We start from the raw sequence: 13,657 nt of genomic DNA on the forward strand, positions 1-13,657 counted from the left end.
ATTCAGGACATATCCTTACAGTTGTGGGGTATGATTCTGCATACAGTCTACTACCACTCCCAGGAAGTGAACCATGGCTGTGTGTGCTAAAAATACAACAGTTCACATCTCAGCTGAGTGTGCTATTTGGATTATGTTGCTGTCTTTTCACTGTTCTCTGTCTAAGTCTATCTCAGTTGTACTATATGACCTCTTGGGATTACAACAGTCATATACATACATTCCTACACATTTTATTTATGTAGCACAGTGTGGGTAACAGTGCCTAATACAACAGTATTATTAAGAGATTGCAACTCCACATTACCATGTGATACCAGAGTAAACATATGCAGTCCAGCAGTTAGACCTTTATTGTCAGGCTATTATGCTTTTATTTACATACAAGCTATATGAGACTCTTCCTGCCATATTCTCTGGTGTATGCAGTACATGCCTTAAACAATACAGGTTTTATACAGGCCATTAAATTACTGCTACTTTTAGATGTATTTCCTATGACAGTACATGCAAGAGTATTACTAACCTGCCTCGCATCGCAACCACTGCTATCTACAGGCATGGGCTTCCTGGTTCGCAGCCCACTCATCTGCCACTGTGAAAGACATAAGAGGAATATTTAGCCATACCTGTCCATAATATACATGAGCTGGCAATTATTAAACAGGTAGTGGACTGATACATACGGCTGGGACCTCCCCTGTCCTACTAGCCTCTTGGATCCACTAATCCAAGAGATCCCCTTTTCTCCACCTCAGGTCAGCATAGAGTTGCCTAACCTGCTTACCAGTTCAGGGTAAGCCAGTGACACTGGTGAGGTCACAGGCGAGATGGTCCCAGGCTTCTTCTTTGTATTGGGAACCCTGGTACTGGCCCTGCAGCAGTCTCTGGTCATGGTCTTTCACAAGGAGTCCTGCCATGACTCTGGACTCCTGGATGCCCCAGCGCTGTGCCCGGAAGTGCACACCCTCTCCAATACCAGTCATAGTGCCTACAGGAGAAAGCTGAAACCAGTAATGAGATGTATTCCTGACTGTTGGGTTTAAATAAGGCTGATTTCCCACACTTTGTAGTGATTGGACAGTTTTGAAAATGCTAAGCTATGGGCAAACCTGCTTACCTAAGTTTGGCATTGCTTAAAGGGGTATACCAATGGGCAGACTGATTTAGCTGGCCTACACATTTCTTAGACTTTCTAAGCTGGGCTGTGCAATTGCATACTATTTGCTGTTTGGCATTGATTTATTATTCATTACATGTTATATATGTGTTTGGTATCCATGATTCATGTGCACATACACTGTATGGGGTCCTTGTGTTTATTAGGGGATTTTAACACTTTATTACAATGACACCTCACATCTGGCCTTAATGCAGTACTCCAGTTCACATATTTATGTTATGTAGTAGGTTATACAACATAAAATTGTATATAGATTCCTTTCACATGTTCAGTTTGATTTTCCTATAGTGAGGATCTGTTTGGTGATACCTCAGTCTTATGTACTGCTGTGATGGCTTAGTAGTTAACTACTGTGACTATGGTATACAGGGTCCTGGGTTCAAGAACTGCAAAGGCTGTTTATTTTCTTTCTGGCCAGGACAGCAGCTGTTGCATACAGAGTGATTAAGGCACTTTTAAGCAATTGTAAGCGGGGTTTAAGTGGGTTTGTGCGATGGTAAGCAATGCTAACCTTCAGTTAAATATGCTTACAGAACGTTAGCTTCAATATTGCTTAACCTGTGTGTGGATTGCTTACCCCCGTGCAAACAGGCTTAGACCCACTTACTACTGCTTAAATATGTTTACTCTTGCTTAATAGTGCTTACTCCCGCTTTCCACCACACTAGTTTAAACAGTAATGTAAAATGATTCTTGGGAAAGTGGTGGATTTGGGAACTCTATGGATTTATCATTTGTTACACATTGTACCTTCAATTTGTATCCCTGATTCCTGTCTACATATTGTGTATAGGGCACTTGTGATTATCTGTGGATTTTACAACATTATGAAGACACCTCACATCTGCATTTAATGCAGTACTCCAGTTCACAAATATGTTATTTAGTAGGTTATGCAACAAAAAAATATTGGTCATAAAGTGATTTGACATGGAAAATGGAATGTACTGGAGTGGGACTTGAACCGGGAATAACTGCTTGTAAGGTGAATGCTCTGCCAATACACTATTGCTGTACTGCTTCATTTGTATATATCTTGCTTATTATCTTCTTTTGCCATTTAAACTACATTAAATGTTGCTAAGCGATGGGCAAACCCACGCACCTACGGTTAAATTTAATGTTTCATAAAAAAAAGCTTCTTTATATTTCATGTTTTAACTATTTCTCTTATAAACTTGGGGGGATGTTGCTGGGGGTACGTGAACAGCTATGAGCTGTCCTGCTCATTCTTTTTCTAAAATGCTGTTCTTGATTGCAGGGCATGTATATTCTGAGAGCTCTGCTCTCAGACACGCCCCCCTGCACTCCATTTAGGAGCTCAAGCAGCGCACCTTCATTGATATGCATGGTGCGCTGCTGTCCTTCTCCTAAATGGCCACTTCCATGCAGGACTAAGCTAGCCCTGCATGGAAGGATAGTGAATCTGGGGGCATATGTTCAAACTCTTAAAAGTTCAAAAATGAAATTAAAAAAAAAAAAAAATAAAAACAGAAAAAAACCTACCTGAAAGCTTAAGCAGGGGGGCAAGCCCCCTTGCACCCCCCACCTCCCCGCTCTTTAAATATACCAACTCCGAGATTGCACTACATTGCAGACAATGGAAAACTTCCATTGCCACACTGTACGGGGATCTCCAATGAAATGTTCAAACTTTTAAAAGTTTGATCATATGGTGTTGACCATATGATTTTCAAACTTTTAAAAGTTTGACAGTGTGCTAGTAACCATGTGTGTGTGTGTGTGTGTGTGTGTGTGTGTGTGTGTGTGTGTGTGTGTGTGTGTGTGTGTGTGTGTGTGTGTGCGCCTGTGTGCATGAGCATGTATGTACATGCATGTAATGTACATCCCTGATTTGATGTATTTCAAGGGAGTTCTATCATATGCTTATCATCTGTTTTTTTTTTTTTTTGTCTATGTGATACTGAATTTAAATTGTAAAATGCTTTCTATAGCTATCCACAATTCTAAAAAGTAATTTTGTGAATGCCATTATGGTTTGGACAGGATAAGGTTTTTCTGTTGTTCCTTGTATATGTCCTTGGGCTGACAGAGTGAGTCAGAAAAAGACAATGTTTAAAATAAAACCCAGTGAAAACATTTATACATTTAGATTTCATTTTGATAAATGGGTTTGTAGACTATAATGTGTATCTATGTGTGATTAAAGTTTGCATCCAAAGCTGATAATCTATATTTTTAAATATTCACCATTTATTGGTATCCAGCAAGCAAGATGGTTAACAGTATGAGTCAACAGTCATTGCTATCATTACTGAATGCAGAAGGGTAGTAACTTTCCATGTAATAAACTTATACATTAAATTTCCAATATTCTCTTACCCATCTGATAACATTTGCACATCCACTGTAGCAAAACATATCAAACATTATTAGATATTTTGCCTGTGTGGTACACACAGTGACATCTTGCACTGTAATATTTTTGTTTTTAATTACATCAGATGCACTGTTTTATTTATTTATTTGGGTAAAACACTGATTAAACATGACCATTTGCAGGCCCATCCCAGGAGATGCAACACCAAAGTTTGCCCCGACATAAAGGTTTTGAATAAGCCTGCTTAGTGGTAACTGCTCACAGATGTAGTGGTGTTGGTTGTGGTTGTGGTGGTGGTGGTGGTGGTGGTGGGGGTCACATCAGACCCAAACAGTTTTCTATGTAATGTTAAGGAGAGAGTCATAATATAGTTTATCCAGAATAGCACATGTATCCTGCTTCTTTTAAAATGGTATGGATTTATTAAGGGAACTTTTGCTCTTTAATTTTTGCCATATTCTTTGAAGCAGAAACAGCAGCACAACATGAAGGACTGACAGTCCTTGCTTCTTATTTTTGACATTTATTAGTACTACTCTACAAGGTATTGAAGTTATTATTGCACTTGCTTAATATATGTGCTTATTTATTTAAACATTTATATTAATTTCTGAAATATAATTTCACTAATTAAGCATGGAAACAGTAAAGCACAGATTGTCATTCCAACTGTGCTAATATTTTCTTTAATGTAAGTTGAAAAAGTAGAAGTGCATCTTCCTTAAATTATTACAGTTTTATATGTGTGATTGTATACTTGTCTGTTTGGGATAGGGGTATTGTCCTGGAATGTGACAATAACTTTCATTCTAGGTTCTTCTGTCTACTATAATTAGCACACTTAAGTTGCACTTTTAAGTAATATCCTGTGAATTTTCTTAATGCAAAACAGTTTTACTTTACTATCAAAGAAAATGTGCACACATAAAAAGCAACAATTGAAAGTAAATTTTAACATCCTTCAAAATCAACTTTCATTAAACAAAATATATTTATTGTTACAGATGGCTGCAGTACATATATTCCATGGCATTGTGTGCTTTATAATTTTCTGATTAATATATGTAAGCATATATGGAGATTGTGTAGAAATGTATACAGAAGTGATACAACTGGTCATCTCTCATTAAATTATGTGCTGGTCTTTCACTTGATAATTTAACCCCCAAACCGCCATTCTGGCTAGGGAGTGGTGCTTGACTGAGTTCAACCATCTTGAATGTGCAGTAAATATTATGGAAGAAATTACTGTCTTATACAATTATGATGCTATTAAATATTTCTGGTGTAGAAAAAGAAAATTGTTTCTTTACAAAAATTGTCTGCATGTTGTGCAAGTAATAACTCAACCTGATACCTACTATAAGTGAAAGTATGAAGCAATGAAAATATGTTTTCTTTTTTGTTTGTATATAAATTCAGTATGTAAATTAAAAATAATATTAACTATATTTATGCAAATGTATTTCTGTATTTTATAGACATATATATGCATACTGATGTATAGTTTTTACTCATACATATATATTTGTATTTAGACACAAAAGCATGTATGTCATCACATAAACATTCCACATTTGTACACAGATGCATTTCTTTGTACACATTAATGTTTTCTCATGCATTGTAATTACATATAGATACATATTTGCATTTACACATACATTTCTTCATAGGTTCATAGGTGTGTACTAGGATAATGGCCCTGGAGCCTTTACAAATCTAGCCCATAGGATTACCCTGACATTGTACCACCCAACCTTAGTTCCCAGTGCCTTTGTTGAGTAGAGCCACTGGAGTGATCTCTGGGGTGAATTTTCTATTTCCTATCCACTCATCAAGGTTTCTCTTAAAGAGGGCCAATGAGGTGCACTGTTTGACATGTATGGGAAGTCTATTCCATAGCAAGGGCAGTCTCTGGGTTATGAACCTGTCCCTCCAGCATGTTTTGTTGATTGTGGTAATGAGGTTGAGGTCACTGGAGCATGTGGTGTGGAGGGATTGGGATTTCTTTAGATGTAGCATTTCTAACAGAGCTGGATCAGACATAGCTTTGTATGTCGAGCAGAGATCGCCTCTAAGTAGGCAATATAAGACAGAGAATAGTTGGAGTTTTTTGAGTCTGTCCATATAGGACAAGTGCTTAAGGCCTAGGATCCTTTTTGTGAGGTATTTTTGCAGCTTCTCCAGTTGTTGTGGGTGTCTAAGGAGGTACATGCCAAATGGGGCATTGTACTCGATGTCTAACCTAATGAGGGAAGAGTAGAGGAAGACAATGACCTCTTTCTACCATATCACTTCAGTTATGCAACCTTTTTTTGTTTTATTTTTTAAACCTATGATTTATATGTTTAAAAATATATTTACTGTAGAACTTTGGCCTTCTCACTGTCACCTGATCTACCCACTCAGTCAGCTGCTCAAGCCTATGCTTCTCTAGGTCATCTACCTGTGTCAGCACTGAAGGCAAGAGCAGGTGATTCCTGTCAGAGTTGACAGGTTCTTGTCTAACTCCTGCCAGTTGTCAATTTTATTCCAATCTGAAAATCTTACACAAGATTTGATCTGATGAACGTATGAATTTCCAAGATGGTAGAGCATAATCTTGGTCTCCATTCTCAGACCAGCTCAGAGCACAGCCTCATGCCTTCACAGATGCTGCTAACATTTGAAGTGGAAGTACCAGAAAGAGATATGTAAAATCAGGGCTGTGGTGTACAAGGTTGGAAACCTGCCCCCTGAGATGTGACATCATAAAAATTACTTTGTTGGGCAATTGCTATAGGTATTGATATTACTGGCAAGTTTTATTTAATCAAATTTCTTTGTCACATACTTTTTTAAAAGAATATTTTCAGGTTTTTTTTTGGAAGGTGAATAAAACTAGTTAGCAAGAAGAAGGTACTCCTACTGGGTGGGGGGTGGGATGGGGTGGACCAACACAACAGAATTCATATAGGATAAGTCAGCATTCAGTAACACACAGTACAACCTCTCATTGAGGTCCTAGTCCTTCAGCATTGTGAGATTGTTGTCTGTTGGATCACCAGCATCAAGCAGATCATGACATTGTAGCAAGTCACCATCTACTTCCCATGACAGCCCCTCGTCAAGATTTCATCTAGTTAGACCTGCTGTCTTTAGAAGATGTATATTCCACATTTGACCTGCTGTGATTCAAACTACATCTTTCACGCATTTACAATTATACTTCTACATAGAGATCTTAATGTTTAACTGTAAAGACAATCCCCGGGATTCATGAACCTTGCGCCAGGCGCCAGCATAGCGTCGGCGTTATAACACCAAATATGGCTGCTTAGCGATTCAGGTATGAATGAATTCCACGTGCACTACCGGCGTGCGCCGGACCGTCCCCGCCCCCGGCGTAGGTATGCAAAACACACTGTGTGCGGTATTGCACCATGCAAATGAGGGCAAATAGCGATCCACGAAGTGGCGTGAAGCGAAGTAAGGGCACGGCAATGTAAACCAAAAAAAAAACGGTTTACATTTACCCAAACATACCGGAGGAGTAACGGAAGGCTGTCAAAGTCAGGTATCATATAGGTGCAATATGCCAATGTGGAAAGGCACCGAGAATGTCCAAAGAAAATATGCACAAAATGTAAAAATGACATAAATGGCACGACGTAGAAAGAACAGCAGACCCCGGATGTGTGCACAGAAGTTGTAAAGCAATGAAATAATATGATAATGTCTGAAAAGAGCATTAGAACACAAATCAGCTGCACAGCCACCACACACCATAGTATGTATGTAAAGCTGCAACCCCAGCGCAATGGTTGTCAAGGAGTGGAGGCGGTGTGCCGCGCCGTAACCAGGTATTAGTAGTCAATTCCATGCAAATGAGGCAGATAATAGTGAATCGCAAAAACGGCGCCAGCGTAAGGATGGAGCAAACGGCGTAGCGGTACTACACCGAGGAGTGGCCTACACGAGATACATGTCAACCACACAGGGGTGTGCCACTGTAGGAGGAAGGATATTGGAGGACAGCAAATCTGGGCTGTACAATGCACATCACAGCATCATGACTGGCGTGTTAGGAAATAGATGCGCTGACAGTACAGAATGCGCGTAAATGCATGTGCACGAGGATGACTACGTTCCTGAAACCAGTCATGTGACGGCCTCACCGGCAACAACCAGGGATATAGGAAGGTAATGCGGAGAATATGAGGAAATGCGGAAGCAGTGTAAATGTATCCGTAACGAGCAATTAACACCAATCAATGCAGGAAGGGCAAACGCCGGCAGCTGATAAGTCTGCATGCAGACTCCTGCAGAACGGGAAAGGGGAGGCATATGAGAGCAAAGATAATAGGGGATGTAGTAGAAATGCAAAGAGCAAAGAACCGAAATAGCACAGCCAAGTACAGAGGTAGCATAACTGCGGCCGCAGATAAAATGCATCATATGCCATGTGCCTGCAGGATGCAGTAATGTAAGATGCCAGGCGAAGGCAATGCAGGCAACTGTAATGTAACACTACAGGCAGTACCGTTGCAGCTGCAAGCGTAAAACCACGGAAATAATCCATGGATAGGGCCGCACAGACACACCCAATGACATCACCGGGTATACAGCACAACAGTAATAAATGTGAATGCACAACACACAGCGATTTCCCAAACGCCGCACCGTAGGGTGTAAATAGCCGGGGAACTTTCAACATGTATATGCTGGGTGCCGCCGTGGCCGTGATGCATAGGTATGTGGCAGAGACAGACGGAGTTGCGGAGGGTGGTGCCGACAACTACCGTGAGGCCTCACAGGAGAAGGAGAGTGTTCAGACCAAGGGTGACCTACCAGGGGCTGCGAGACCTGGAGATAGTAGAGCGCTACAGGGTGGACAGGGACACGTTACAGCAAATAGTGGAGCTGTGCCGCGCCTGAGAACAAGAGACAACAGAGGGGAGCCCATCCCAGTGGACACAAAGGTATGTGTGAGCTTGCGAATACTGGCTACAGGTACCTTTCAAAGGCCCACCGGGGACATAATGGGCATCTCACAGGCATCAGCATCCAGGGTACTACACCAGTTCCTGGATGCCATGTTACCACATGCCCATGAGCACATAAAGTTCCCCACATCTCAGGAGGAGTTGGCTAGCAATATGCGCCGCTTCCACCGTGTGGCACAATAACCGGAGGTCCTGGGTGCGATAGACTGTACGCACATAGAAATCAAGTCACCACCTGGGGAGCAGGGTAGACGCTACATAAACCGCAAGGGATACCCCTCCATCAATTGCCAGGTCATGTGCAATGCGCAGGGCATTATCATGGATGTGTGTGCTGGCAGCCCTGGAAGCTACCACGACTCCCATATCTGGCATGCCTCACAGCTGTATCAGGTATTCGCCAGTGGGGACATCACACAAGGTCACCTTGTGGGGGATGCTGGCTACGAACTGGAGCCGTGGTTGATGACACCCAACAGAAATGCACACACACACATGCAAGAACGCCATAATGAGGCACACGTACAAACGAGAATAATCATAGAGCGTGTGTTCGGGATCTTGAAATCACGGTTCCGGTGCTTGGATACATCCGTGGAGCCTTGCAGTACTCTCCAGGCACAAGTGCCCACATATTCATAGTATGTTGTATGCTACACAATATGATTCTGCGGAAACAGCTGCTGCAGGGACATAATGCCGGAGGGCCACCAAGCCCGCCACAACTGCCAGGGCAAGCACAGGCACAGGGGGTGCGGCGCCACGGACACACTGAGCCAGCCCCAGTAGGTAGACAGAGGCGGACCCAATATGGCTGCGCCCTGGCAGAGAGGGAACGATAGCACATACTTTGACAGTGTAGGCCCCATGGACTGACACCTCCTGACCTGCACACACAGTAAAATGGATGCCACACAAACATGTCCGCCCGTAATGTGTACCGTATGTGCGGACGTATGTGTGACTCCAACAAAGGCACCGGCCAAACACTGCACACCCAATAGCCAGCAGAGCATGGAACGCCAACACCTCAACGCACGCCGGTTCAACAGCACACAGCGTAGCCATATGCTGCCACTATCGCCGCAAGTCGACCACACATGTACGCATGTGCATACACAGATACGGAAATACATATCAGTACACATGTAGAAATATATGTACGCATACACAGATAGAAAGGACAACAGGGTAATATGGAACCCAGGGATGCAAGTTCACAGATAAGTAAGACGAAATCACCACATATTAAACATAGTGACCGACAACCCGATCATCCTGGAGGGTGGGCAGGGCAGGTAACGCCAGCCATGGAAATGTTAACCTGCAGCAATACATATCCGCGTGTCGGGATGGTCACCGGTCCACGGTACAGTAACGGGATATGTGTAGGGTCACCACCTGTCCCACGTTGTGAGGGACAGTCCACCTTTGGGCAGTTGTGTCCTGCAAAAACATTGACAAAATGGCAAATGTCCTGAGATTGTAGGACAAAACCATTTCCCATAATTACTTTATTAGTTGCAGAAAACAGTTATTTTGTAGAAGAAACATCTAAATATGATAATAAACAGAATAAGCAACTGTAATGCTACAGCTTTGAATTCCGTCAAAAAAGTGAATCGCTGTCCTTTGTACTGGCCGTGGGTATGTGTTGGCATGCAAAATCTGACGACCTACTACTAAAATGTCCCACTTTGGCCATTTGAAAAGGTGGCAACCCTACATCTGTGCGTGTCATATCCATAGGACATGAGTGCGGAGATACACGCCGCCACCGCGATGCGCCAACGAGGTATTGTGTTCAACCGTCGGTGCAAAGCGAAAGCATACCAGTGAAGTGTACGACATTATGAGGAACGACCTCATCTGGGGTGTAAAACAGTGCATGTTCCTCGCAGTTCCTCCAAGTTCCACATTGAAAATGTCTCTCAAACAACCATTGTTAGGAATGTATATAAATGACATCCTGGTAAATAGAATGTACTCATAGTAAGTTAGTAAAGGTTCTTCACTGTAAGTAAATCAGCATATCATAATCAACCTATGACCTACTTAGCTGAAGTTGTCACTATGCCATTACTATGTGTTCCACATTATGCCCATGTGTTTCACATTACTACTGTGTGTGTTCCCCACTCCGGAAATAGAAGGTTGACAGCCATGGCGGCAATATGTGTATGTGTGAGGTGAGGTTGTCGTGTGTTCCGCTGTGTGTGTGTAATGTGTGTGCCAGTGTAAACTGTGTATGAAGGTGACATGTCACAGCCGGAGTGTAATAACACGCGTAGGCATACAGTACAGGAACCATAGGCGTATGTACAGCAGTACCCACAAAGTAGTACTGACATCTCCTCAGTGGCTATGCACGTGGCGATGTAAAATGATGCAAAGCACAAATGTCCCAAAGTGTACCACAGGGCCATAGCAAACAGGAGATGCAAAGGACGCATGTACAGACCACGACCGTAGGTATGGCACCCGTAACGTAGACACCACACGGTCCGTCGGCTACGTTACACAGCATCAGGCATGTACGGGGAAAATACGAGTGTGCCATCCCCGCACCGATCGTGAACACACACGGGCCGGTAAATACCGCGTGTGTTCCACGCCGGTGACGTAAGCAAACGGCACACGAATAGGAGGCTACCGGTAGCCCCAAGTATAGGACCACAATCACCGTAACTATCAGCGACAAAATGCCAATGGATGGTAGGCACGGACGAACATCCGCAGATATATAACCGATGTGAAGGAGGAATACGTGCAGGAAGCACACATGCAGGCGATACCGACAGCAGACGACATCAACAAAACAAACATTCCCGGAACAACACACAGGTAACCCGCAGCTCCCCAAGCACGGATGGAGCACACACACAAGCATATCTGGTATGTATAAATGCAAGACTCACACCCGCACTGCCGTCACCCACATCCGCAGATATACCCCATTGCACATATCAAAGGGATAACAGCTAAAACCGTAGCAAACACATACAGGCAGTGAATGACAGCGGCATACCCACAACAAGCTCCTGGGAAACACTAGCAGCGGCTCATGCATCCATGCATTCGCTATGTACAGGAAAATAACAGCCATGTAACACATTTGAATGCACAACGCCATCGACAGACGCCGCCAGGACACGGGGACCCACATGTCGAACACAATACCATACCCAACACACACAATCCACGGCTAACACCACAGCGAAATGTACCCGACAACACACATAGCGGATGCAGTCACACAAACATGATACAATACATACCATCCTCACGAAGGTATTGCAAATAACCAACGGCCACACGAGGAAAGAACCATGGCCTAGTGCCGACGCCAGAACGAACGAAAGGAAGAGGGAATCACCGCTGATATGCGCATAAGTACACACCGAGGAACAGCTATTGGCCTGATTAACCCACATGCCTCAGGCTTACGGCGAATATAAGGAAGACTCCTGGATATTCAAACCGTATGTTCATACCGAACGCATACAAAGTAGAGAAAGAGAAACAGGGAATAGAGACGAACTCAAAACAAAAGGTCGGAAAGGTATGTCGAACCCACGACATGTACTGGTGTGTAACGACGACACGTATGACGAATCTGTACAGTATGTGAACGGTGTGTGTAGGTAAAGATACCTGTCCATCAGGCAGAGAGAGGCTAAGGTTGGATATGTAATGCTAAAACGCGCAGCATACCAACAACTGTGGACAACGTGTGCACAGCAGTGGGACAACATGTAAACACCCGCTGATAACCCCAGGGCGGCTTGCCACCCTTTCAAAAGGCCAAAGTGGGAAATGGGCGGGACACACTTCAGATGTTACAGGTGGACACATACCCATGGTCAGTACAAAGGTTAGAACTCTACTCTTTTGCATAAAGAAAAGTGTAGTCTTGTAGCAGTTCAGTTGCTTATTGTGTGTCTTGTAACAGTTAGGAATGTACATACATAAATAAGTATGTTATGCAACTCTTACATAAGAATGGGATATAGTGATGTCCCACAATCTCAGGACATTTGCCATTTGTGATAAATTTGTCAGGACACAACTGCCCAAGGAGGGACTGTCCCTTGCAAAGTGGCACAGGTGGTAACCCTACCCCAGGTCTGCCATAGGGGTTGCAAACACAGAACAATGCCACCACCCACGCCGATGCTGGCAGTGGATATCCAACACGGAAGTGCCACAGCAGGGGATAGGACATTTATGTATAGTGTCACAGCACACATGTGCATGGGCATATACCGTCGATGTCATACGGAATGTGCACGACGTGCACCTATCCCACGCAGTAGGGCGACTATGTCAATTATGTGTAATGCAAAGCTGGCATGATGGATATGTTCACAAATCATAGACAGTATCACAGGCATAGCATGCATGATGGAGCGATGGGCTAATGTTATATACATACACAAGATATGTATGGCCTGCACATATGGGACAATGTAGTAGCAGAATAGGTACCCAAAATGGAGGTAACAGCAGGTGACCATGTCCAAACATTCCATAGCAGGTGCAATGTGTGCCACAATGATGTCCAGCAGGGCCGTGTGTAAACACATGTGCAATGTACACAGTACTGACACCCCCCCCCCATGGTAGTGTCCACTGAACCTGCAGAACTGGATGTCAACTGTCATGTCTATACAATACGTCCGCTGTGGTGGTACCATGGGTGTGTCACCCTACCAGCAAGGCAGCTATCACATGACTAGTGACACAGTGTGCCCCTGTGGGATGTGCACAGGACCTATGTCCCACAGCATGGTGTGTGTCCAGTCTGTGGATGTCACACAGACGCCCGGGCTGAGCAATGTGGCATGTGTGCACACATGCAGGACTGCTCCTCCCCCCCTGCCCACAGCAAATGCCATGTAGGAGTACTACATGCATCAGTACTGTGGAGAACATGGCCCATGGCAGAGTACATTACACCCCTGTGTTAGTGGCATGCAGGTGAGCACAGATGTGTTACATGACTGTCATTTGCATATGTCAACTGTCTGAGCTGGGTAGAGAGCACAGCATGACTATACTGAGACATGTAACGTTGTATCCATTGTGTAAGGTACACCACACATGTGTCATTGTAACACGGCCCGCGGTACATGTGTGTATGGC

This window comes from Protopterus annectens, chromosome 2.part0 (genome assembly GCF_019279795.1).
Source record: "Protopterus annectens isolate FY-2018-M chromosome 2.part0, PAN1.0, whole genome shotgun sequence".
Taxonomy (NCBI): Eukaryota; Metazoa; Chordata; order Ceratodontiformes; family Protopteridae; genus Protopterus; species Protopterus annectens.